The 24,388-nt window shown below is 42.3% G+C and overlaps 1 protein-coding gene across 1 annotated transcript in view; it reads right to left on the bottom strand.

The window, feature by feature from the left end:
• The window catches only part of LOC146868720 (uncharacterized), a 70,030-nt gene that overhangs the window by 27,299 nt on the left and 18,343 nt on the right, over positions 1-24,388 (bottom strand). The gene's annotated exons all lie outside the window — the stretch shown is intronic.

Genomic DNA, 24,388 nt, shown 5'->3' with positions numbered 1-24,388 from the left:
TTATAGTGTCAACATGTCATTTAGCAACTGGGAAAGAGAACAGTGCAAAGTCAATATCCAGCAGCATATTTTGAAAACATTGTTATTGTAATTTATATTTATAGAGCGCATTTAGCAGGTCTCTAAGCGCTACCAGAGCGAGTACCTATCCATGTCAGTAGGGAAGTAGCAGCTGTTAAATGCTGCCCCAAGCTTCTGAGAAAAGAACTGTCTTCAGCTTCTTCATAAAGGGGAGGAGTTTCGCTTTATTATGTATGAAATAAAGTATTCATAAATGTATGCAGTTAGGATATTGCAAGTCAATGGGGATTTTGTGACCCTAAAGAGCCATGAGGCCATAGTACGAATGCAGATAACTTTCACTGCCCTCATTCGTATAGTGGGGTTACTTTATGCCTATGGGTGCGGAGGTAAGGTACACCGGTGTCAATCTAACCACTTAAGACTTGCTATAAGCCCTATATGTCTTGTATCTTGTTGTCACAAAAATGAATACTTTTCAGCTTTACTCCAGAACTGAGACCAGATTTTATAGTTTCATTGCTCGCATGCTGTTAAAATGAGGTTCTTCTGAAATAAATGCTGAACCAGCTATTGAAAGTAATGGAACGAATACCTTGAATGGTGACTGTGGAAAACAGGACATTTTAATTAGGCAGGCAATATGAGACTCAGGCCCTTGAAATGACACTCTATTAGATGAGGTATGTTCCTATGCACATTTTCTGGTGGAAATATAATCTATACAACTCTGGCAGTTTAAAAGGCTTTTCCCCTTTGTCCCAAAGCTTTATATAGATGGCAGCCACACGGCTAATTCATCATCCCCATTACCAGCGGCCACTGGAATAACAGAGCAGTGTAGACTAATTTATGCAGCAGGTAAGGCGAAATTATGTAGGATAATGTGGCACACTTTAAGGCAAAATGATTTTGCTGTGTGGTGATTTTCGCACAAAATGCTGTGCGAGCAAAACGTTCACGTCAGTAGCACCATTTTGGCAATCAGAACTGAGACGTGGCATTTAACCTTTGCTCCTGGTCAACACCATGGGCGGCACTTTTTTAAGTAACTTTTTATACATTTGAGTTAGAGTGAGATTTTTCTTAATTTAAATCTGTAAATTATGCAGCCAATGGTTTATAATGTGGAAGTGTGCTGAATCAATAATAATGCAGAAAATTCCCCGGCAGCAGAATCGTGTAATTCGAGTGGCCCTGACATTCCTGTATGAGGAGCAGAAATATTGGAAAGGCAGCGTTATGAGGTCTGGGGTTAGCGAAATTACTCAAATAATATATATATATCTATATCTATATCTACCTTTGTTCCCATCATGCCTCGTGACGCACTAGATATTTTTCATGATCGCATCACCGACGAACTAAACTTTATGTGAAAACTAAAAAAACGAAATCAAAAGTCTATTCCAAAAAGAATCAAAGTTATTTCCAACTTATGGATAAATTAAAGTCCAATTCGTCGGTGGTCATTAACAATGCAGATAAAGGAGGCAATATCGTTCTGTGGGGCAAAAAACAATACAGAGAAGAGGCATACAGACACATTAACGATTTAGAGTGCTACGAACGTTCTAATTCAGCCAATTTTAGAAAAATCATTAAAGACTATAAAGAAGACCTCAATAGTTGGAAAAGAGAAGGTCTGATCTCAAAGGATGAAATGAACTTTCTGAACAAAGATTTTCCGGTTCTACCTACCTTCTACCTAATACCTAAAATACACAAACAGGTGGATCCCGTGCCAGGTCGGCCCATCATTTCAGCCAAAGACAGTATCTTTGAGAACACGTCCTGCTATGTGGATTATTATCTTCAAGAACATGTTGCTGGTTTGCCTACATATCTCAGAGACACTAAGGATTTTTTATCTAAACTTAATTCCATTCAATGGTCGAGTAATTATTTGTTGATGACCTTAGACATTTCATCTCTCTATACCAGCATTAGGCATCATGATGGACTGATTGCTGTGGATTATTTTTTGAAGAAACGCAGTATTTCCATGTACAGACACAATGAAATCCTTTTAAAAATGATACATTGGTGTCTACATAACAACATGTTCATGTTTGATGGTCTTATATACAGACAAAAACAAGGAGTGGCTATGGGGGCATGCTTCTCTCCCAGCTACGCATGTTTACATGTGGGCTGGTGGGAGGAGCATGTCCTCATGGGCGAACACAGGGATCTGTGTGGTCAACATATCATCACAATGTGGAGATATATAGATGATATATTCATCATTTGGGACGGTACAGCACAACAAGCTGAAGATTTTGTAAGAGCCATTAACTGTAACCAGTTAAACCTTAACTTCACCTCCCATATAGATTCAACATCTAATAATTTTTTGGATGTTTCTGTCTACATTCAAAATAACACCATCCAGACTTGCCTATACAGGAAGCCCACAGCAGGCAACACCCTGCTTCACGCCACTAGCTTTCACCCGCAGCACACTATATCCAGTCTCCCCTACGGGGAATTCTTGAGAATACGTAGAGCCTGCAGTAATGAAGAACAACTTCTTATAGCTCAGGAAGCAGCTAAAATCAGGTTTCTACAGAGAGGGTATCAAGCTAGCAAACTACAAAAAGCCCTTAGCAAGGCAAACAGTAAAGATAGACAAACTCTACTAGTTACCACACCTAGTCCTAACACTAACATCTCGGATCTCCCTATTGACAATTGCAATAACACCCGCAATGTCAGTCAAGACAAAACAATCTGTCGTTTTGTTTCTACCTATAGTAGACAGGCTAACACTATTCGTTCCATTATCAAAACCCAATGGCCTATTGTCTTAACTGACATGGTGCTTTCACAAACTTTGCCTACACAGCCTAATTTCACTTACCGCAGGGCACATTCTATGAGAAATGATCTGGTTAAAACTAGTCCGGAACTAGACCTTAAGAGCATTTGGTTATCCCCCAAAAAGGTTTTTTTTAAATGCAGCACATGTAGGGCATGTAAATTTGGTATTAATACCAAATCCTATTACACTCCATTTTCTGACGAACCCATCAACATCAGAGGACACTTTACATGCCGGACAGATCATGCGGTGTACATTCTGCAATGTGCTTGCGGCCTTCGCTACGTCGGCAGCACTAAGTTACAGGTTTATGTGCGCATTTTGCAGCACTTACGAGCCATAGTTAACTCCGACCCTTCCTACCCGGTGGCCCGTCATATAAAAACTGAACATGGTAACAATCTCAATGTCTTGCAATATTTTGTGATAGACAATGTCCCACTAAACAAACGGGGGGGTAACCGTGAAAAGCAACTTAGGCAATTAGAAACAAAGTATATAATGGAACTAGATTCTAAGGCTCCGAGAGGTTTGAATTTATGTGAAGATCTGTTCTACTATCTATAATTGGTCTGTCTCAACTAATAACTTTTACTGTTACTATACATCATACTTTGATGCAGTTCGTCTGTGGGCAATGTCCTGTAATTGTAGCGAGTACAATGTTTTTGTGGTTTGTTTGATTCTCAGGGTTCACACCTGGCATTCGTTGTTTCTTCTTTTTTGTATTTATTCAAACAAATTTAACAAAGTGACTACATTTTTAGGGCTCTTTTGCTGTAGATTAATCAACTCACTTTTTCTCATTAATCACCTAATATATACCTATTCACGGTTCACATCACAAAGTTAGGGGATTTTGATTAATACATGCCCCATCTATGACTTAGGATTTAATTTAACACTTTGCACTTCAAATGGCCAGTATTATTAAATTTTGTTTGGTATCCCTACGCATCACACAACATAGACTAGACCATCAATTTTACACACATATTATGTTGTGTTTGGCTATTAGCGAGCTACCTATGAATTACACATATTAATTTTATTCAATGGTCGTGGATTACTACCTGCTGCCTCCAAGTATTTGTACCTTCTATAAAAATCTAGTAACACATTAGAGAACAAAAGACACATATGCACACTGGTAATTGACAATGTGGTAGCTTGTGTTATGCATTACCAGTGATAGCCTTTGAGCATTGTCTTAGGATGTATTTTTCTAACATGAACCCTATGGCTCTACAGTGCTTTCAATCGTCTACGGCACTTTTCGTGTTATTCCGACCATAACAACCGTATTATATAGATTATTCATGAATTCATAGATGTTACGTTTATGTTAACACATAAATTCGCATTCCAGTTAACATTACGGTTTACGTAATAAGCCAATGACCACCTCTTGATTTATGAGGTATTTATGTATTTTTTCTATGTTTATGATTGTGCAGCTGGATGTTAACCAATAGCGATCAAAGCCATGTTACCTCCCCTTTCTTTCTTTTGTGTATAAAAACGTTACCTATTTGCAACGCAATCATGTGAGCAAGGCCACACAGTTGGCCGAAACGCGTCTTCCCGTTTCATTTGCACTGATTATATGATTTAAATAAATACGACACTGCGGCTGCAGTTTTCTACAAAAAAGAAGGTGTCCGTCTCTCTGTTCATGGTGCCGAGAAGCGCTTTGGAGTGGTACTTGGATTTACCTGCGGAAGATTGGCTTGATTTTCCTAAGACGGACCCCTCCCCACAAGCTGGCTGTTCTTGTTTCAGGCCCTTGGATTGGCAGCTCTACGGAAGCTTTTCGAAGGACAGCCCCCTGCTCGTTGGCTCTGAACGGCGTTTTTCGCCTTTCTCGCTTGAGACCGTGACGGAATGCACTTCGTGTCGGAGGACACGTATGAAGCTTCGGATCTGTAACAGTAAGTCGAGAGAGTATTGATTGCCACACATTGCAGGAGGGGAGGTACATGCTAACTGCAGAGCCACGGGAAATACCACTTTGTTAGATTTTCCCCGCTTGTTGTGAATTAATCATAGCCCAAACGATTCAGTGCAATGTCGGATGAAGCGTTGCAAGAAAGAGAGAGAGCAGCTGATGAACTCTTTAGCAATCAACCCAAAATCACCACCAATAGCAATCAGCCATCAGTTGAGATATCGCAGGGATCAGATCTGAAAAACCTGCTCAAAGCTTTGGAAAAACACAAACGAAGCGAACTCACAAAATGGTGGGAGATCAAATCTTTGGAAAAATATAATGAAGTCGGACGAGTGCCGAGGGGACTCAGAATCATGCTAGCACCCAGCTTTGAAAACCCCAATCCATTACTTCTAAAGGAATGGGCGGATAGCAATTTAGAAGCGTCAATGCGCTTAGTCTGTCTACTAGTGAAATACGCTAAGATAGATAGGGATGTCAACATCAGCGAGATTACAAGGATTCAACAAGAAATAGAAAAACTCAGGATGTCAAGCAACCAAGATCTAATTGATAAAAACATTACCGATATGTCTGCCCGCTTAAACAAACAAGAAGCAATCATTAAAGCCAGAAAAGCATACAAATTCACAAGAGATAAGAACGATTACGAACAGGGCCAAGTATTCACGTTTGCCAAAAAGTACGACTATATTAAAAAACAAAAACAAAAGGGGGCAACACAAGAACTAAGATTGTTACAAAATATAGCGAGTACTTCACATACCCTTTTAACGTCGACTTCTGACATTAGTAGCATTCCCAGTGACACGGATTCGGAACGAAGTGGCGTTCCGGATGGCAACAACCCAAATAACCTGGGGCCCTTATCTTTTGCTGAAGAAATGGATTTTATCAGGGAACAGCGGAAAATGTCCTTACGACCGAGAAATCCAAATCAGCCAAATGTAACAACAGAAATCGGCGAAGGCGGGAAAGGCGGAAATGCAACAAACGCAAAAGGCAGAGGGCAGCAGAGGAGAAGGAAAAACTGGCATTAACACCTGAAGAATTAGATCAAACCATTGTCAATCTCACCGACATCCAACTTAACCTAGCAGAAAAACAACTGCTCTCGTTAGGATTGAGCTACTGCCCCGAGAGCAATTTCAACTATGTAGAAACAAGAGTTGACGTATACAAGTTCATACGCAAACTGAAACTATCTAAATTCTATACCATCAAAAATCATGGAAAAACTGAACCACACAAAACAACTGAAGCAATTCAATCAGTACTTACCATCCAAGAACTCCCCACACTGTCAACACTTCACTCCTTGCTACATGAATCAACTGGCATTTCACAAGTTCCACAGAATACACAAGAAATCGCTGATACCGAAGGTCTCAATTTAGCAGCTCCTGGGAATAGTCCGTTCAGAGCACCCTCTACCTTTGTTCCCATCATGCCTCGTGACGCACTAGATATTTTTCATGATCGCATCACCGACGAACTTAAAAAACTTTATGTGAAAACTAAAAAAAATAAATCAAAAGTCTATTCCAAAAAGAATCAAAGTTATTTCCAACTTATGGATAAATTAAAGTCCAATTCGTCGGTGGTCATTAACAATGCAGATAAAGGAGGCAATATCGTTCTGTGGGGCAAAAAACAATACAGAGAAGAGGCATACAGACACATTAACGATTTAGAGTGCTACGAACGTTCTAATTCAGCCAATTTTAGAAAAATCATTAAAGACTATAAAGAAGACCTCAATAGTTGGAAAAGAGAAGGTCTGATCTCAAAGGATGAAATGAACTTTCTGAACAAAGATTTTCCGGTTCTACCTACCTTCTACCTAATACCTAAAATACACAAACAGGTGGATCCCGTGCCAGGTCGGCCCATCATTTCAGCCAAAGACAGTATCTTTGAGAACATGTCCCGCTATGTGGATTATTATCTTCAAGAACATGTTGCTGGTTTGCCTACATATCTCAGAGACACTAAGGATTTTTTATCTAAACTTAATTCCATTCAATGGTCGAGTAATTATTTGTTGATGACCTTAGACATTTCATCTCTCTATACCAGCATTAGGCATCATGATGGACTGATTGCTGTGGATTATTTTTTGAAGAAACGCAGTATTTCCATGTACAGACACAATGAAATCCTTTTAAAAATGATACATTGGTGTCTACATAACAACATGTTCATGTTTGATGGTCTTATATACAGACAAAAACAAGGAGTGGCTATGGGGGCATGCTTCTCTCCCAGCTACGCATGTTTACATGTGGGCTGGTGGGAGGAGCATGTCCTCATGGGCGAACACAGGGATCTGTGTGGTCAACATATCATCACAATGTGGAGATATATAGATGATATATTCATCATTTGGGACGGTACAGCACAACAAGCTGAAGATTTTGTAAGAGCCATTAACTGTAACCAGTTAAACCTTAACTTCACCTCCCATATAGATTCAACATCTATTAATTTTTTGGATGTTTCTGTCTACATTCAAAATAACACCATCCAGACTTGCCTATACAGGAAGCCCACAGCAGGCAACACCCTGCTTCACGCCACTAGCTTTCACCCGCAGCACACTATATCCAGTCTCCCCTACGGGGAATTCTTGAGAATACGTAGAGCCTGCAGTAATGAAGAACAACTTCTTATAGCTCAGGAAGCAGCTAAAATCAGGTTTCTACAGAGAGGGTATCAAGCTAGCAAACTACAAAAAGCCCTTAGCAAGGCAAACAGTAAAGATAGACAAACTCTACTAGTTACCACACCTAGTCCTAACACTAACATCTCGGATCTCCCTATTGACAATTGCAATAACACCCTCAATGTCAGTCAAGACAAAACAATCTGTCGTTTTGTTTCTACCTATAGTAGACAGGCTAACACTATTCGTTCCATTATCAAAACCCAATGGCCTATTGTCTTAACTGACATGGTGCTTTCACAAACTTTGCCTACACAGCCTAATTTCACCTACCGCAGGGCACATTCTATGAGAAATGATCTGGTTAAAACTAGTCCGGAACTAGACCTTAAGAGCATTTGGTTATCCCCCAAAAAGGGTTTTTTTAAATGCAGCACATGTAGGGCATGTAAATTTGGTATTAATACCAAATCCTATTACACTCCATTTTCTGACGAACCCATCAACATCAGAGGACACTTTACATGCCGGACAGATCATGCGGTGTACATTCTGCAATGTGCTTGCGGCCTTCGCTACGTCGGCAGCACTAAGTTACAGGTTTATGTGCGCATTTTGCAGCACTTACGAGCCATAGTTAACTCCGACCCTTCCTACCCGGTGGCCCGTCATATAAAAACTGAACATGGTAACAATCTCAATGTCTTGCAATATTTTGTGATAGACAATGTCCCACTAAACAAACGGGGGGTAACCGTGAAAAGCAACTTAGGCAATTAGAAACAAAGTATATAATGGAACTAGATTCTAAGGCTCCGAGAGGTTTGAATTTATGTGAAGATCTGTTCTACTATCTATAATTGGTCTGTCTCAACTAATAACTTTTACTGTTACTATACATCATACTTTGATGCAGTTCGTCTGTGGGCAATGTCCTGTAATTGTAGCGAGTACAATGTTTTTGTGGTTTGTTTGATTCTCAGGGTTCACACCTGGCATTCGTTGTTTCTTCTTTTTTGTATTTATTCAAACAAATTTAACAAAGTGACTACATTTTTAGGGCTCTTTTGCTGTAGATTAATCAACTCACTTTTTCTCATTAATCACCTAATATATACCTATTCACGGTTCACATCACAAAGTTAGGGGATTTTGATTAATACATGCCCCATCTATGACTTAGGATTTAATTTAACACTTTGCACTACAAATGGCCAGTATTATTAAATTTTGTTTGGTATCCCTACGCATCACACATCATAGACTAGACCATCAATTTTACACACATATTATGTTGTGTTTGGCTATTAGCGAGCTACCTATGAATTACACATATTAAGTTTATTCAATGGTCGTGGATTACTACCTGTTGCCTCCAAGTATTTGTACCTTCTATAAAAATCTAGTAACACATTAGAGAACAAAAGACACATATGCACACTGGTAATTGACAATGTGGTAGCTTGTGTTATGCATTACCAGTGATAGCCTTTGAGCATTGTCTTAGGATGTATTTTTCTAACATGAACCCTATGGCTCTACAGTGCTTTCAATCGTCTACGGCACTTTTCGTGTTATTCCGACCATAACAACCGTATTATATAGATTATTCATGAATTCATAGATGTTACGTTTATGTTAACACATAAATTCGCATTCCAGTTAACATTACGGTTTACGTAATAAGCCAATGACCACCTCTTGATTTATGAGGTATTTATGTATTTTTTCTATGTTTATGATTGTGCAGCTGGATGTTAACCAATAGCGATCAAAGCCATGTTACCTCCCCTTTCTTTCTTTTGTGTATAAAAACGTTACCTATTTGCAACGCAATCATGTGAGCAAGGCCACACAGTTGGCCGAAACGCGTCTTCCCGTTTCATTTGCACTGATTATATGATTTAAATAAATACGACACTGCGTCTGCAGTTTTCTACAAAAAAGAAGGTGTCCGTCTCTCTGTTCGTGGTGCCGAGAAGCGCTTTGGAGTGGTACTTGGATATATATATATATGTTTACTTAAAGGGGGCTTCATCCATTGGTCAGTTGTTGTGCCTGTCACATTTTTCTCCGGCCCAGCACAGCACACAGCAGGGGGTCAGCTCATTGCAGCCACTGGCAAACTTCACTGTGAATGATAGCATTCTGCTCTTTCACAAGAAGCACAAAGTAGTTCCTTTTAGTACAAAGGACTAGTATGCTACTGAAGACCAAAAAATGTGTTTGCTTTATGGAATGTTTTATTTTGTATTGACAAGGGCTGAGCAGCTCCCCTAGCAGTGCAATTTTACAAAAACCATGAGACACCAAGCATTGACAGCTAAAAGGTTACAGCCAACGCCAAACCTATTAGCTTGCCGATGCTTGCTGCCTCTGGCCGGTTCTTTTCTGCTTGGGTACTGTCTTGACTCCGTTGTGATATCCTGCTCTACAGATTTCCGACTTTCTTTCTGAGAATGTGGGCTGCCCTTTCCCGTTTATCACTATTCTCTCACAAGTCAAATCCTTGTTTACATTTGAGCTGTTAGAACGTAGTGCTTAATTTATGAAATAATGAGTGCCGGTTCCCAAAGCGCTGCTCAGAAGGCTGCGACTTCCGCCAGTAAATGACCCGCCCTGAATAAAAAGGCAGCGTAGTCAGTGGCCATGGCAGGGCCAGAACAACATGTCTCCAGTGCTTTAAATGGGAAAAAATAAGTGCAGGTACTCATTAGAATAGAGGCGTGGTAAGTGGGCGGGGCGAAGAGCAATATATGACCGTACCTAATGACTTCTGTAGCAGATGCAGCACATGTCAAAACACATGAGAAATGCGTTTATGGCACTAAAACAGATTAACCCACTACACATAATTACATGCTCCTCTGAAGCAGAGCGGAATCTGCCCTGGAGGAGAAACCTAACCTGCGCCTGCCGTGCTGTGGATCAGGGTACCGGTACTCTCCCTGGCTACAGAGAAGTGCCGGTACTGAGTGCAGAAAAAATCGGAAGTGCCGGTACTCAGTACCGGTGAGTACCGGCCCATTTAAAGCACTGCATGTCTCCCTGTTGAGCTCCAGGCTTTGAAACAAGGGGACTCCGTTAATAGAGCCACATCGGTGTTGATACACTGCAGCATGAACGAGAACTTCCACTTCAACTCCCAATTATCTAAACAAAGCCAGGAACAAGGGCTGGGAAGATGCACAACCCACCTTTGCACAGATCCGAGTGCCTCCAGCGATTCAAGATGGCGGGTGTGAGCTGCCGACGGCAAGGGCTGAGTGCTGGGGGAGCCTTGGATTTGCCCATGCAAGGTGAGTGGGACACCCCGCATCCTTCCTGGAGCTCTGGGACAGGACCGATACCGAGCAGTGAGGTTGTACCTGGGGTCTCATTTCCCTTTGCAGTCGCATTGTTGGGGGGACTGGGCATAGCGATCGGTGGACTTTGGAGCTGCTTATTTGGACTGGAGGGACTGAGTAGGGGTCCTGGATGGTCCTGGGGCTCCACGAGGTCTGACTGGTGGAATATAAGGCCCATTAAAAAGGGGGCTAAGTTCAACGAGTGTACTCTAACGCAAAGATCCTAGGCCCCCACTGACCCTGTAACTTGCGCAGGGTACTACAACTGCCCCCATTGCCTTGTTCTCCTGTGGTGAGATGTCTCACGAATGAGCCACCAGTCCTGTGGGTGCCCTGCTGAACATGTGGGTGGTGGACCACTCACCTATTGAAAAGAGGACTATAGGCTCCTGATTAGATTTGCAGACTATATCCCAGCACTGGGACTGTGACCCTGGGATACCTCATTTGCTCTATTCTCCAGGCATCCACACTTAAACAGCCCTGAGACCAGTGCTACCCCGGCGAGGTCTTGTGGGGCCCTTCTTGTCAATTACTTTGGCACCTGGTAACCAGTGGAGCGGGACACTAGCTACTTCTCCCATTCTATCCTCACCACTCAGCTTGCAGCGTTCATGATGGCAGCCAACAAAACCAAGCCGATGGAAACTTCATTCAGAAAGAAGATGCATCATTGACAACCAAGGGGGGGTAAAAGTCAGGTCCATGACCTAGAGTCAGCTCCATCTCACCAGGAATCTCTGGACTCCATGCTTTGCGCACACGATTTGCAAGTATCATCAACAATGGCCGATATCCAGCTGTTGCTCTCCGAATTTAAAAAAGACATCCCTTCACTAAGGCTGAATTTCAGAAAGCAATTTCTGGCCTTGACCATTCCATTCAAAAAGAAGAAATCACACACTTGACCAAATTGAAAAAGTCCCTCGCAGAACATGCCCATGACAGTGATGAACAAGATCTTAGACATGTTAAGCTGGAGTCTCGCCAAGCTTGGCATGAAGAGAAAATGGAGGACTATGAAAACAGATGCCATCAGAATAATATCCGCATTAAAAGTCCTAATAAAGATGTTCCCAATGCTGCATGAAAGGCGGATGCCAAGACCTGTTTCATTAGCTACTCGAGTGCCTTACATTTGGGTATGATACTTGATCACACACACAGGTTATACTCTCCCTTTCAGCAGAAACAGAACTTACCTCCAGATGTGTTGACACAAGTTCACGTTTTTAAGGTCAAAGAATCCATTATGGTGACAAATAAGTGTTAAAATACGATACAGGTTAGAGGCTACCAACTCTTGATCTTCCAGGACATCTTCTCTATGGCTTTGGCCTACCTCCGCGACTCTGATGATGTAATGGTGACCCTTAGGCAGGATAAAATCCCTACAGTTAGGGCTATCCATTCTGATTACATTTCCCTCTGGTATAAGTGCTCTTTATAAATATTATCCTATCCTACAAGAGATAGAAAACAATACTCAGCTAAAACCCCATAGGAGCTCTGGAACTTCTCTGCCTTATCCCGATGAATGGCAACTAGGATCTGGAGCCTGGGCTCTCTGCCACTGCTCCAGGTGATGAACGAACAACCTTAAAAACAAATGAAGCAAGGCGCCAGACACGTAGACTCTGGCAACGCGTCAAGGAGGACACACCCACAATCGTCGGAAGACGCTTAGCTGGTGCAGATGACCACACCAGGACATCACTGCAGTTGTCTGTACCATAATCTCGTTGAGCTGACTGAATTGCTTCTCGCTTTCTAACTTGATAGGTGTTTTCCTCTCTTTCTTTGCCTCAAGGGGGACGTAGAGTATCACAGGTAACCTTTGATTGTCCAATTTAAGAGATACTGTTAATCCAGAGTGCATATTCAGTTTTTTTTTTGTTTACAGTAAAGTTCACAGGCCCCGGGAACGCCTGGGTCTCCCCGGTAGCTGCCCCACCATCTTTCACTCCGTATAAGCTATATATGAACATATTTAAGATCACTGCTTGTTTATTGTTGATTTTTTTACTGTTTTTCTGGGTCTCTTTTTATACAAAAAATACAACAGGGCCATTGATTCATCCACATCACTACATATTTAAGGCTGGCACTCTTCTTACTACAATATGCACCTCATTCTGTTCCACAATCTGCACCGTTCTTGGAGTGGAGAGGGACTAAACTTGTTGTCATCATACACTATAGGCAACCGCCAGGCGACCTCTAAGCGTCTCCAATTATGACCACATTTTTTTATTTGCTACCCTAAACAGAAAAGGGCTGAACTCCCTCATGAAGCATGGGCCTGCTTAAGTGGGTCGGACACAAAAGACCAAGGCAGGTGAATTGAATCCCCACAGGGATAATCCCGAAAGAGGACTGGAGCCCTCACTCACCAAGAGGTGACAAGCTTCATTATCGGGTTCGTTCCTCCAGTGGAAAAACCTAGTTCCAAAGGGGGCTACAACCCCCTCACTAAGAGGGAGGAGTCCAGGGATTTTGTTCAGTGAGGATGAGGCTGTATGTACAAGGAGTAGTGTTCCTTATACTGTGAGTGAGGTAAAAGAGAGCAGTGCTAGAAAATCAGTGGTGAGAAAACTAGTGGTGAGAAAACTAGTGGTGAAGTTGAAACTGGCTAGTGAATACCAAATAAGGCTTTACTGTGTAGGTTTCACTGTCAGCATTAAAAAGTGCAAAAGGTAGAGTAGTGGAGATTCGACACTACTCTTCGCAATAGGTCGACATGTTTCAGCCCTTGGGTTCTATACAAGGATCTGGGCTTTCTTCAGGACGGGGTGAAAGATAAAGCTACTGCTGTGGTGGGCTCAAATTGAACAAAATAATAGTAATAATACTACACCGATAATCCAGGTGTACAGTATTTATTGGGTCCATCTGAGGGAGAAAAAAACCAACAACTCCCCTGGTCAGAAAGGGTCACTACATATATACAGTTCTAGTAATGCAGGTAATATATTTATAAAACAAAAAAAATGCTAACCCCAAAATGTGTGATGTCAGAACCTGATGATGAAGCATGTCACCTCTTGGTGAGTGAGGGCTCCAGTCCTCTTTTGGGATTATCCCTGTGGGGATTCAATTCACCTGCCTTGGTCTTTTGTGTTCACTAACTTCTTAGACCCGAGATGACCTCTGTGTTTACTTAGTATATGGGGAAACTTCATCTTGCTGGTCTATAAACTTTTTCCCTTTGACCCCCCTAATTCCTGTTGTTTATATGGTTCCAATGACCATCAACACCAATTCGAAGACAAACTCTTCCCTGGGATCTCTGCATTCCGTAAGGATGGCTGGTGATGGGAGGAGACCTGAATGTTGCGCTAAACCCTTCGTATGATAGGTCCACTCTCTTTTCAACATGTGATAGTAGATGTAAGAATTTGGGTTGCTGGTTGATGGAGTGAACCCTGCTCAAGCAGCAACCACAATTCTTGTCAGTGACAAGTCACAAGCAGACCCTAAATTAACCTGAGCTTAACCCTCTGGTAGCTTGGCAAAAAAGCAGTCAGGCTTAACTTAAAGGCAATGTGTATTGATGTAGCACTTCAAACAGTATTAAAGTGAAACACAGCACAAGTACAATCCCATACCAATTTAGGAAGCTAGAGTAAAATGTGATAAATAATTTAAGGCCAACATGTATAAAATGCAACCATTAAAACCGGAGATATGCAATTTTAATCATTTAAGTGATAATGTCGCCAAAAGCACAAAGCGCCAACTGTGGAGATCTGGTCATGCCAGATCAGAACAGTGTCAAGTTCAGGCTGACCATGGGCCTGCTACAGGAGCCCACTTAGGCCTGCTGAACAAAATTCTGGTTGCGTAGCGATGTGGTGTCCAGTGTTGAGGATGCGTTGCGCAGCGACTAGTCCTGAGAGCTGGAAAGCTGCGATGTAAGGTACTGCATTGTCATCTAGGATGCCATCGGCGAGGAGCTTATGATGCAAAGTCCTGTATCTAGATGTGCCGCGCATTGGCTGGTTCTGAAGAAGCTGCAGGGCTTGCGATGAGCAGCCCTGCGTTGTCGACAAGGATGGTGTCAATAAGGGACATGCGATGTAAAGGCCTACGTCGAGGATGCATCGCGCAGCAGAATTTCCTGGAAGGCTGCAGGAAATGATGCAAAGTTCTTTGTTGGGGATAGTTCATGCAGTGGTCCTGATGTTTTGGTTCGGCTAGAAACACAGTTAGGGCTGGTATAGCACCTTCAGGCCGCTTCCAAGGGTTCAGGACTTAGTTGGCACCACCTGGGGAGTTGGGGGGGGGGACTAAAACTCACAGCTGGCGGAGTCCAGGTGCTGGCTTCAAGATGGATGAAACCTGTTATGTCCTCAAGGCTTCTGATTAGGAGGCAAGCCAACTAGCCTTTGGAGTCACTCTGGCGGTCCTGGCTTCATGATACAGTTGAGTCGTTCTCACTTAAGCAGATGGGCAGCAGACCAGCACAGCAGGGCAACAGAGTGGCAGTCCTTCATTCAGCAAGCAACACAGCAGTCCTTCTTCTGAGTCTTCCACAGGCACAGATGTGTACTGACAAGTTGGGATCTGAGATCCAATATTTTTACCTGGTGCCCACTTCGAACTAGGAGAAGCTTCTAGAGGTCTCCACCACCCAGAGGGGCTTAGAATTTCCTGCCTCCCTGCCCTGTCCCCAGATTGTCTGGGTCACAATAGACTAGTGTTAAACCCCTTTGTGAGAATGCTCAGGCAGGGCCTTTGTGATGTCCAAGTATGGTAGGTGACAGCTCCTCCCCCACGTTAATTCAGAGTGGCCCATCCTTGCAACACCTAGCTTCTCTTTGTCTCACTGTCTGGGAGCGATACACAAAGAACGACTGACAACTACACCTAGTCATGTTACCCATGAGAAAGGCAGCAGACACCCAAGGTTGGGATGAGAAAATGGCAACTTTCTAAAAGTGGTATTTTCGGAATTATGGTTAAAAATCTGACTTTACCATTACAGATTTTTAATTACATTTCCATAGACACCAAACTCAATTTTCCTACCTGCTATCAATTGAAATGTATCACTTATTAAATGTATTAAGGGAACCCAATGTTATCCTATGGATAATTAGGCGTTGCAGTAGTGAAAAATAAGTGTAGGAATTTTTCACTACCTGGACATGTAAAACCTAAAATATACATGTCCACCTTTTTAAATACACTGCACACTGCCCTCTGGGCTGTTAAGGGCTATCCTAGGGATGACATATGTATTAAAAAGGAAGGTTTGGGCCTGGCAACAGGTTTATTTTGCCAGGTCGAAATGTCAGTTTAAAACTGCACACATGGCCTGCAAGGCAGGCCTTAGAAATGTTTGCAAGGCTACCTAATTGGGTGGCACAACAAGTGCTGCAGTCCCACTAATAGCATTTAATTTAAAGTGCCTGAATACATGTAATACAACTTACTAGGCAATACACATAAATTAAAAATGCCAATTGGCTACTATCCAATGTCATGTTTGGGGGAGAGAGCCCAAGCACTTTAGCAGTGGTTAGCAGTGGTAAAGTGCACAGAGTTCTAAGACCAAAAAACAAGAGATCCGCAAAAATAAGAGGGGTAGTTTGGGGAGGACCACCCATAGCTGACAGGTCTAACAGCATACTTTCCTCTAATTGATATATGGCGAGCCCAACATGAGGAAGAGCGAGATAATACTCTCTTCTCCAATGTCCATAGGACCTTTTCAAGGATGGACTATTTCCTACTCGTTATGATGCGCCTGGACCTGGCGCTCCCATCGTGACCAATGCAGAATTGATGGGCGATCAATGAATTTTCCTTTTGAGACAAAACACAGGCGGGAGTCCTTTCAGGAATCTATAGAACATTTGTTTGGAGAAAGCGATAGTGGCGAGGTGGAATAGAACACTATATGGGATGCCGCCAAGGCAGACTTTAGAGGAGAATGATTTCTCACACGGCCTGCTTCACCCAAATGTCTGCCCAAAAAAAAACTGAATTAGAGGGCTGGACACAACAACTAGAACAGGGTGGTTCCTAGAGAGTATATCGCTGTCTACAGAATTCAAGGGGTGAGATGGAACAGTTTCTGATGAAGGAGATAGCAAAGAAAATGTGATAAACAAACCAATGATACTATTAGAAGGGCAATAAAGCAGATAGGTTACTAGCCTATAAATTACACAAAATACAAGCTAGAAACCTTTTTGCCTCAATTAAAGATGTGGAAGGAGTCACTCAGACAAAGACCTTGGATATTTTAAGGAAATCCCACTGATACCATTCTACTCTCTTTGCAGCCGAAAGCTTGTGCGAGGTGGATCAGGACCACTATTTGGAACCTTTAACTTTACTCAACACGGGGGAGCTTTACTTCTTACTTGTCGAGGATCCCCTATTGACAGACAAAGTCATGGCTTCAATCACACAACTCAAAAACAACAAGTCACCGGGCCCATACGGATTATCTGCATCCTTTTATAATATATACATAAATATAATGGCACCTCTTCTGATGACCCTCTGTAATTCTTTCCTTCAAAATGGAGAGCATATGCAAATGGTTGTAGCTTCTTGTATGTTAGGAGCCCTAGGACCCTTGTCGTTCTGGGCAGACTCTGAAAAGGAAGGTATGTGATCTGTTGAGAGGTGCTAAGGTGCGGCTATTAAAATCAGGATGTAATGTGACCAGTGTGTGATCATACGTGAAGGAATAAAGACATCTGTTGAGGAGCTGTGTGTGTGGCGTGTTCATTTGCATGCTTCCGGGCTGGGGAGGAAACTACAATGGTGACAGAATCCATCCTAACGTCCATCTTGGTGTCACACATCTGTGACTCCTGACCTCTACTAGTATCCCCAGAACAATTATGCTTTATCAAACATAGGCACGTGTTTGACAAAACAAGGCCAGCATAATTTGATTAATGCCTCAGAAAAACAGAATATACAAAAGGTCCTTTTCTCGCTTGATGCAGACATGGCCTTCAATAGAGTCGACTGGAAGTTCATAAGGAAGGTCCTTGACCGTACCGGTAAGGTCCCCAATCTCCCTAAAAATAGATCATGGCAAATTTTGCTCACCCCACATCACACCTAAAAATAAATGGCGAACTTTCTGATAGGACAAGAGGAACTTGACATGGCAGCGGCTGCCCCATGTCCTGATTCTGATGATTGCGGAACGCTGGCGTTCACCCTCATGGATCTCCAGTGGCAGCGCTGGGGATCCGCTTGAAATGAAATTGAAGTTGAGCCGGTCGAGTGGCTAAGGAGCTTGTAAAGCTGCCAGCTAGGTCACTGGAGGTTTTGGACAGATGTCGGTGGTGCAGAAAGGCAGAAGGAGCTTCGGGAGCCTCAGCTCAGCTTCTGTTGAGGTTTAGGCTTCACCCTCATCCCTGTCTGTGCCTCTGTGTTCAGAGGGTCATCCTGCAGTGGACTCTGGATTGTTATGCTATCCACTGGGGGTTCCTGTGACTATTGGAAGAAGGAGGAAGGTAAAGGAAGAGGAGGAAGAGGGGACGAAAAAGAGAGATAAAAGAGCCCCTGTGGCTGATTGTCTGCTTGGAAGGAGGAAGGAGGAGGAAGAAAGAAAAAGAGGGGAAAAAAAGTGTGGAAAGACAAACCGCAGGTATGCGCTTTTCATAGCTTTCTGTTGAATAGGGGGACCTTGACTATTATTAACTGACACTATTCGTGTTTCACTTCTACATTTACTCATTATATGCATTGTCGGATTATTATTTTTTCCCATACACTAACATTATACGCGCCCTACTGTCATGCGACAGTTTCGCAATAAAATTGCTTCATTAGTCCCTCCCTTTGGAAGCCGCTTCCGTTTTCTCTTTTCAGCCTGGCCAGACACTGGATGAGTTGGGCAAGGGTGTAGCCGGTAATCCATCCCTGCATAAGCTGAGCATGGCGGAGACCCAAGCAGATACAGCACGTACCTCCTTTGCAATCAGTGGCTCAGAGAACTCAACTGCTTCTCCAGCTCCAGCTCTGCTGACATCAAATCGGGAGCTTGATAAAAATGAAGACAGCGGCCTCCTCAAAAAGTTAAAACTTTTTCCGCCAGTGAGTAGGGCCATGATGAGTCCAGGATGGGGTTATTGCAGGGCAATTTGACAACAGCTGGGTCAACACTGCTAACATCTGAAGGGGGCAACTCTAATGAGCAGGAGAAGCTAAACTGTAGCGCTCCAGCTGTTCCCTCAATCCCACATGAATTGGACTCTGTTGTACAAAGCTCCAGCTCTTGCTCCAGTTCTCAAGCAATTGTTACTTTCGAACTTAATGCTCCTTCACAAGTATCTTGTTCTAAAAATTCCAGTGCGCCACAGAAGCTTCTGCCAGAGTCTGTTAAAAAGGTACTTGATACAATACTGGTGGAGATCCGTGGCCTAAACGCCAAGCAAGCTTTGGACACAGAGTTAGTAAATCAAAGACTCATTAAGATGGAGAAGACTCTGCTTGTACTTCCAAAACATTTACAGGCAGCGGAGCAACGAATCTCAGACATTGAAGACGAACTGGTGCTTCTGCAATCTCGTTCCACACCTGAAGTTGCAAAAATCAGTGTTGGAGTTAAAACTAGAATCACTGGAGAACCACGCAAGACGCTCTAATCTTAGATTTACAGAAATTCCGGAAGTGTGCAAATCCCTTGGTCAAATACAGTCAGTTCCTCAATATGTTGATCAAAGATCACATCTTACCATCTGCTCCTGAGGATTTGACAATCATGCGGGCACATAGAGTTCCCTTTCATCAGACACCTTTGGCTAAATATCCACAAAACTATTCTGGTCAGCTTTTCGGACTTTGGGATCAAGGAGCAAGTTCTCACAAGAGCAATCCAGCAGAAAACGTTCACAGTCCTGCAAAACGCCTCCTTGATGATTATTTCTGATCTTTCTGTGACTTCAGCTAGGCGTAGAAAGGCTTTTCAACAACTAGCTTTTGAGTTTAGATCAATTGGCGCGCAAGCCTCCTTAGTTCAAGCCACACAACTCAAAGTTCTTTGGAAAGGGCAAATCAAGATCTTTAACCCCTTCAGTGCCCACCCCTTTCCCCGCCCTGTGCCGGCCGTTACATTAGCGGGCGGGGTTTATGACGAGCTGGACTCGTCATGGGCACAGCGCAACCGCGGCCCATGACGAGTCCAGCTCGTCATGGGCACAGAAGGGGTTAATGTTCTTTCTGAAGCCCAATATTTTTTAAAGCTAATTAGAACCTAAAGATGTATTTAGGAGTTGCATTAATCCTTTGCTTTCCTTTTGTTTTTTGTTGATTGCAGAGCCCATGCGGCGGCTCAGGGGTGATTGGGGGGGGGGGCAATTCTGACAGGATAAGATGCAATTCTATGTCATCCTTCAGATAGGGATTCCACGTGGTGTGTTGCAAGGGGTCTCCCATCATGTGGATAGGCAGGGTGGGCTGGGTGGGGGTTGAGGAATCAGCAAAAAAAAAAGTGGATCAAAGTCATTCTTTGTTTTACATAGGTGTTTTTTTCGTTTTCAATGTTTAAGCTCATGTGTTATTTGTATGATGAAAGTTGTGATTCAAAAAACAAATGGATAGCATCAAAATAATGTTGTGCAACTCAAATGGGTTGTTGAACTCAAGAAAAGCTAGTACAATGCTGAGTTGGCTGCTTTATTTTTCTACACAGATTTTGTTTCTGTAAAATTGGTTCTTCCTAAGGGGTATAATCAAGCCTATTTTGCTTCTGCAAATGTCTGCTCATGGGGTGGTGATTATATTTTCTAACAACTGCAACTGTAAAGTACTAAAAATTAGTCATGATGTTCAAGGTCGATGAAATTATTTAAAAATGAACTTTAGACGTGTAGTGTTCGATCTCTTTAATTATTACCGTCTTATATTAGATGATACTTCGGCTTTGCTCCAGAATCATCACTTATTGGTTGGTTCGGAGGGTTCAATAATTTTTTTTTGGGGAGGGGGGATTTCAATTTTATTCAGGATATCCGCTTAGACACTTTAAATCCAGCTAAGAAGCAACTAAAACCTAAATCAACAAATTGATTAACAGGATGAAACAAGATTTTGCCTTTTTGGATCCCTGGCGCCAAAGTCATCCAGGGCAGTTACACTATACTTGTTATTCTTCTAGGTATAAGACCGCCTCCCGAATTGATTTTTTTAAAATTGACAATCTGCTTTCCAGAGGGGAGTCTGATATTATTTCCAACGCTTTCTTCGATCATTCAGCTATTTCCATCAGAATTCAGATGAATGAAACACGGTCTAGAAATATATAGCGGTGGTATTTTGATAAATCCCTTCTGGAAGATGCGGAGTGGATTTCTGTAATGCAATCTTTTATCAAGCCGTTTTTCAAAGTCAATGAGTATACGGCTCCGGTGTTTTTTGTGTGGGAGGCTTTTAAAGTAGCCTTCAGAGGTCAGGTATTAGCATACACATCCGCAGTGAATAAACTACGATCCCAAGAGATACTGTTGTTACAGCTGGCGGTGGAAAAAGCTAGTGCTAATGCTGGAGCGGGTAATACAAAATTTTGTATACCCCCCATTCTGCATGTTTATATTAATCCGAATAATCAATTAATTGTAATATTATTAATCCGTTTGAAGTGATAACTCACCAATTATATTAACAAAAGAATTACACGTGGGAATTGCACCTTGCATGGCTATATTAATTGTGAATTAACTTGAGTACGCATATTAATAGTAGAAAACTAGAATATTGCATGTTATATGACGCTTTGGTGATGTATTTGGGATTTGTGCTTTATTCAGTGAGTATAAACCGCTCTGAGTGTTGCTTCTGCTAGATAAATACACACACATATGGGTATTAGCAAGGGGATAACATTTTATTAGTCATTTCTATGTTTAATTGCGTTTTTGTGTTTCTTTTGCTTAAGTTGACCATTTCGGCGTAGACAAGATGGCTGAACGAGACGTTAAACGTGACTGCCCTGACAACACGAGGTTCTGGGTGAAGTGCACAGGCGTCACCGCCAGCAGCATTTGCCTGGACCTGACCCCGGGAGAACATGTACCCTTCAAGGACACTCCGGGAACCTATCCAAGACCAAAGACAAAGCTCAAATTAAAAGCAGGAACAAGCAAGTTTGATGACTTCATCAATCGACACCTTGAGAACTGTACCCCTCGACCCCAAGTGGACCAATCAGGACTTTCTAAACCCCGATCTTGATACTTTTTGACATTATTTTCATTATAAAAGTAGGTAGGGAATTGAACTATTATTCCGCATGCTCTTCTTTGACAAACTCGATTTCCTGACGTTATGCTGACGGAGAGGACGGTGACACTGCTGGACAGCTGTTATCCTGAATCTTTGAGAGACTGAATTGCGGCCTAACTTTGCTGAATAAAATTCATCTTGACTGACTGACTTAGAGGACGACTTAAGCCAGAATAGGTAAATATGATACTCTGAAATGCTAATGATGATTTCTAACGTTTCTTGCAATATTTCTTAGATAAAGAATATTTGATTAATTGACAAATGTGTTGTGTCGATTATTTTAAGAAGAGAATTTAATGGGATTTAAAGACTAGATAAATGACTGTGAAACTAAACCTGCATACAACTAAATGATCCATCTCCTTATGAGAGGGATATCTTAGGTCTGAGGTCAATGTGTTTAGTGTAAGGTAAAGATATTTCTTTCATGTCAGCGTTTAGAAGCATATTTCCCTCAGAAAACAGATCAACGGAGTGTAAGTATTGGTGTGAATTTGATGCTGAGGTAGTTGATCTGTGCCGAAGGGGGAATTTGATGTTCCGCGCTGCAACAGTTTTTTTGGTAGCAAGATGATGGTTTTTATTGTTTTGGTTTGGTGATTATTGCTTGTGAATAGCTTATTGATTATTGGTTATTGATATTGGTTTATGTACTAACACTCTATGTTGAGTCGCGTTGAGTTTTATGTTGTTTGCACGGCTTCTGGGATGTAGGAAGTCGGAAGTTTGTAACGGTTCTGTAGTAGAGCAGAGGTAAGCGCTGTTCTCGGGAAAGACGGAATTGTTGTTATCCTGTAGGTACACAGGGGAAACGTGTGACGATTGAAGTTGCACGACGCATTGTCTGGGTTTGATTTGGTGACATCGCCATGTGTTGCCATTAGAGACATTTTCCGTGTGGAAGAAGTGTGTATAATAGCGAAGGTTACCTGTGAAATTCTGGTCTTAGGTACCAGGGATCCAATTGGCATTCCGATAACGCTTATCACTGAAAAGTTAGAAGGACAAAGGAGAGGTAAGCACTGCTTTTAACATATGTCATAATTCTGTAGTAGGACAGACTGTTCGCTGTTCTCGGGAAAGACAGGATTCTGTGTGAATATACTACATTTTCTTGTGTGAAAGTGCGTGAACGAAATAGCATTCAGGTTAATTGTGAAACTCTAGTTTTATTTCTCAGGAGCATTGGGTCTCCAACTATGTGTCTTAATTCTGGAGAAACGGTTAGCTAATGCTTGTTAGTAGGGTGAAGTAGAGGGATGTGCTACTTTATCAACGGAAGTAACGATTCCGTAGTAGGGCAGAGGTAAGCGCTGCTCTCGGGAAAGACGGAATTCTCGTGAGAAAGGTCTATTGCTATTCTTTGGTTAGCGAAGCGGACAATGGAGACGTTTTTATGTTGTTACTAACAGAATTGTAGAAATTGAAACAAAAACTTACTGAGCAGATTTGTAAAGGAGGGGTAGATAGGAGCAGGAGCTGCCGCAGCGGCTGCTGACGTCAGAATGACCGCGCTGGGATTGGACAGACGGTCAGAAACGTAAAACGCTCAGGATTGGTGTGTTAGTGAGCTCCGCGCTAGGAGTGGAGAAATACAGGGTGACGTAAACGCTCCCTATTGGTGCGTTAGTGTGAGTCGTGCTGGGATTTGAGAATTGTGACAGTGACGTAGACGCTCCGGATTGGTGCGTTAGTGTGAGTCGCGCTGCAATTGGACAGAATAGCGGTACAGTTGTAAGGAGAAACTAGTGAGACACGAAAGAAAGGAAAATGTATTACGATCCACCAGAAACGGAGAAAAAGTCATGGTTTGGTAAAATTAAAAAGTGGTTTAAGAAGGACAAACCAATCATAACTAGGGAAGGACAGTTACTTCCTCCACCAAAAACCCCTGCATCCTTTATGGTTGCGAAATATGGATATCACACCTGCATTTGGTTAGATAATTGGGTTAAATACACTGAAAAGGACGGAGTATTGGCTTTTCCAGGGCATGGGGCATTTAATTTGGCTGTTTTGAGAAATTTGAGAGAGAAAATTATGAATTTAGAACCGAGACCTAGACCGAGTCAATTCGAGGCTTTGATGGAGTGGTAAGACGAAATGCATGACCGAGAAAGACAGAGAAATGGTAGAGGATATAGGTACCTGTTTGGCAGATCATACGGACATGAGACGCATGATGATCGAATGAGAAGGTGGCGAAATACGAGTATGACTGAGGGTTTGTTTCCTGTAAGAACTACAGGAGAGAATGAAGGACGAAAGTGTGTAGAAAAGAGGCATAATGTGGAAACGAGAGGATATGGAGTGAATGA

The sequence above is a fragment of the Triturus cristatus genome, chromosome 1_2 (assembly GCF_964204655.1).
Source record: "Triturus cristatus chromosome 1_2, aTriCri1.1, whole genome shotgun sequence".
Lineage (NCBI taxonomy): Eukaryota > Metazoa > Chordata > Amphibia > Caudata > Salamandridae > Triturus > Triturus cristatus.
Note: the sequence above shows the minus strand (reverse complement) of the source record. Positions and strands in the feature narration are given on the sequence as shown.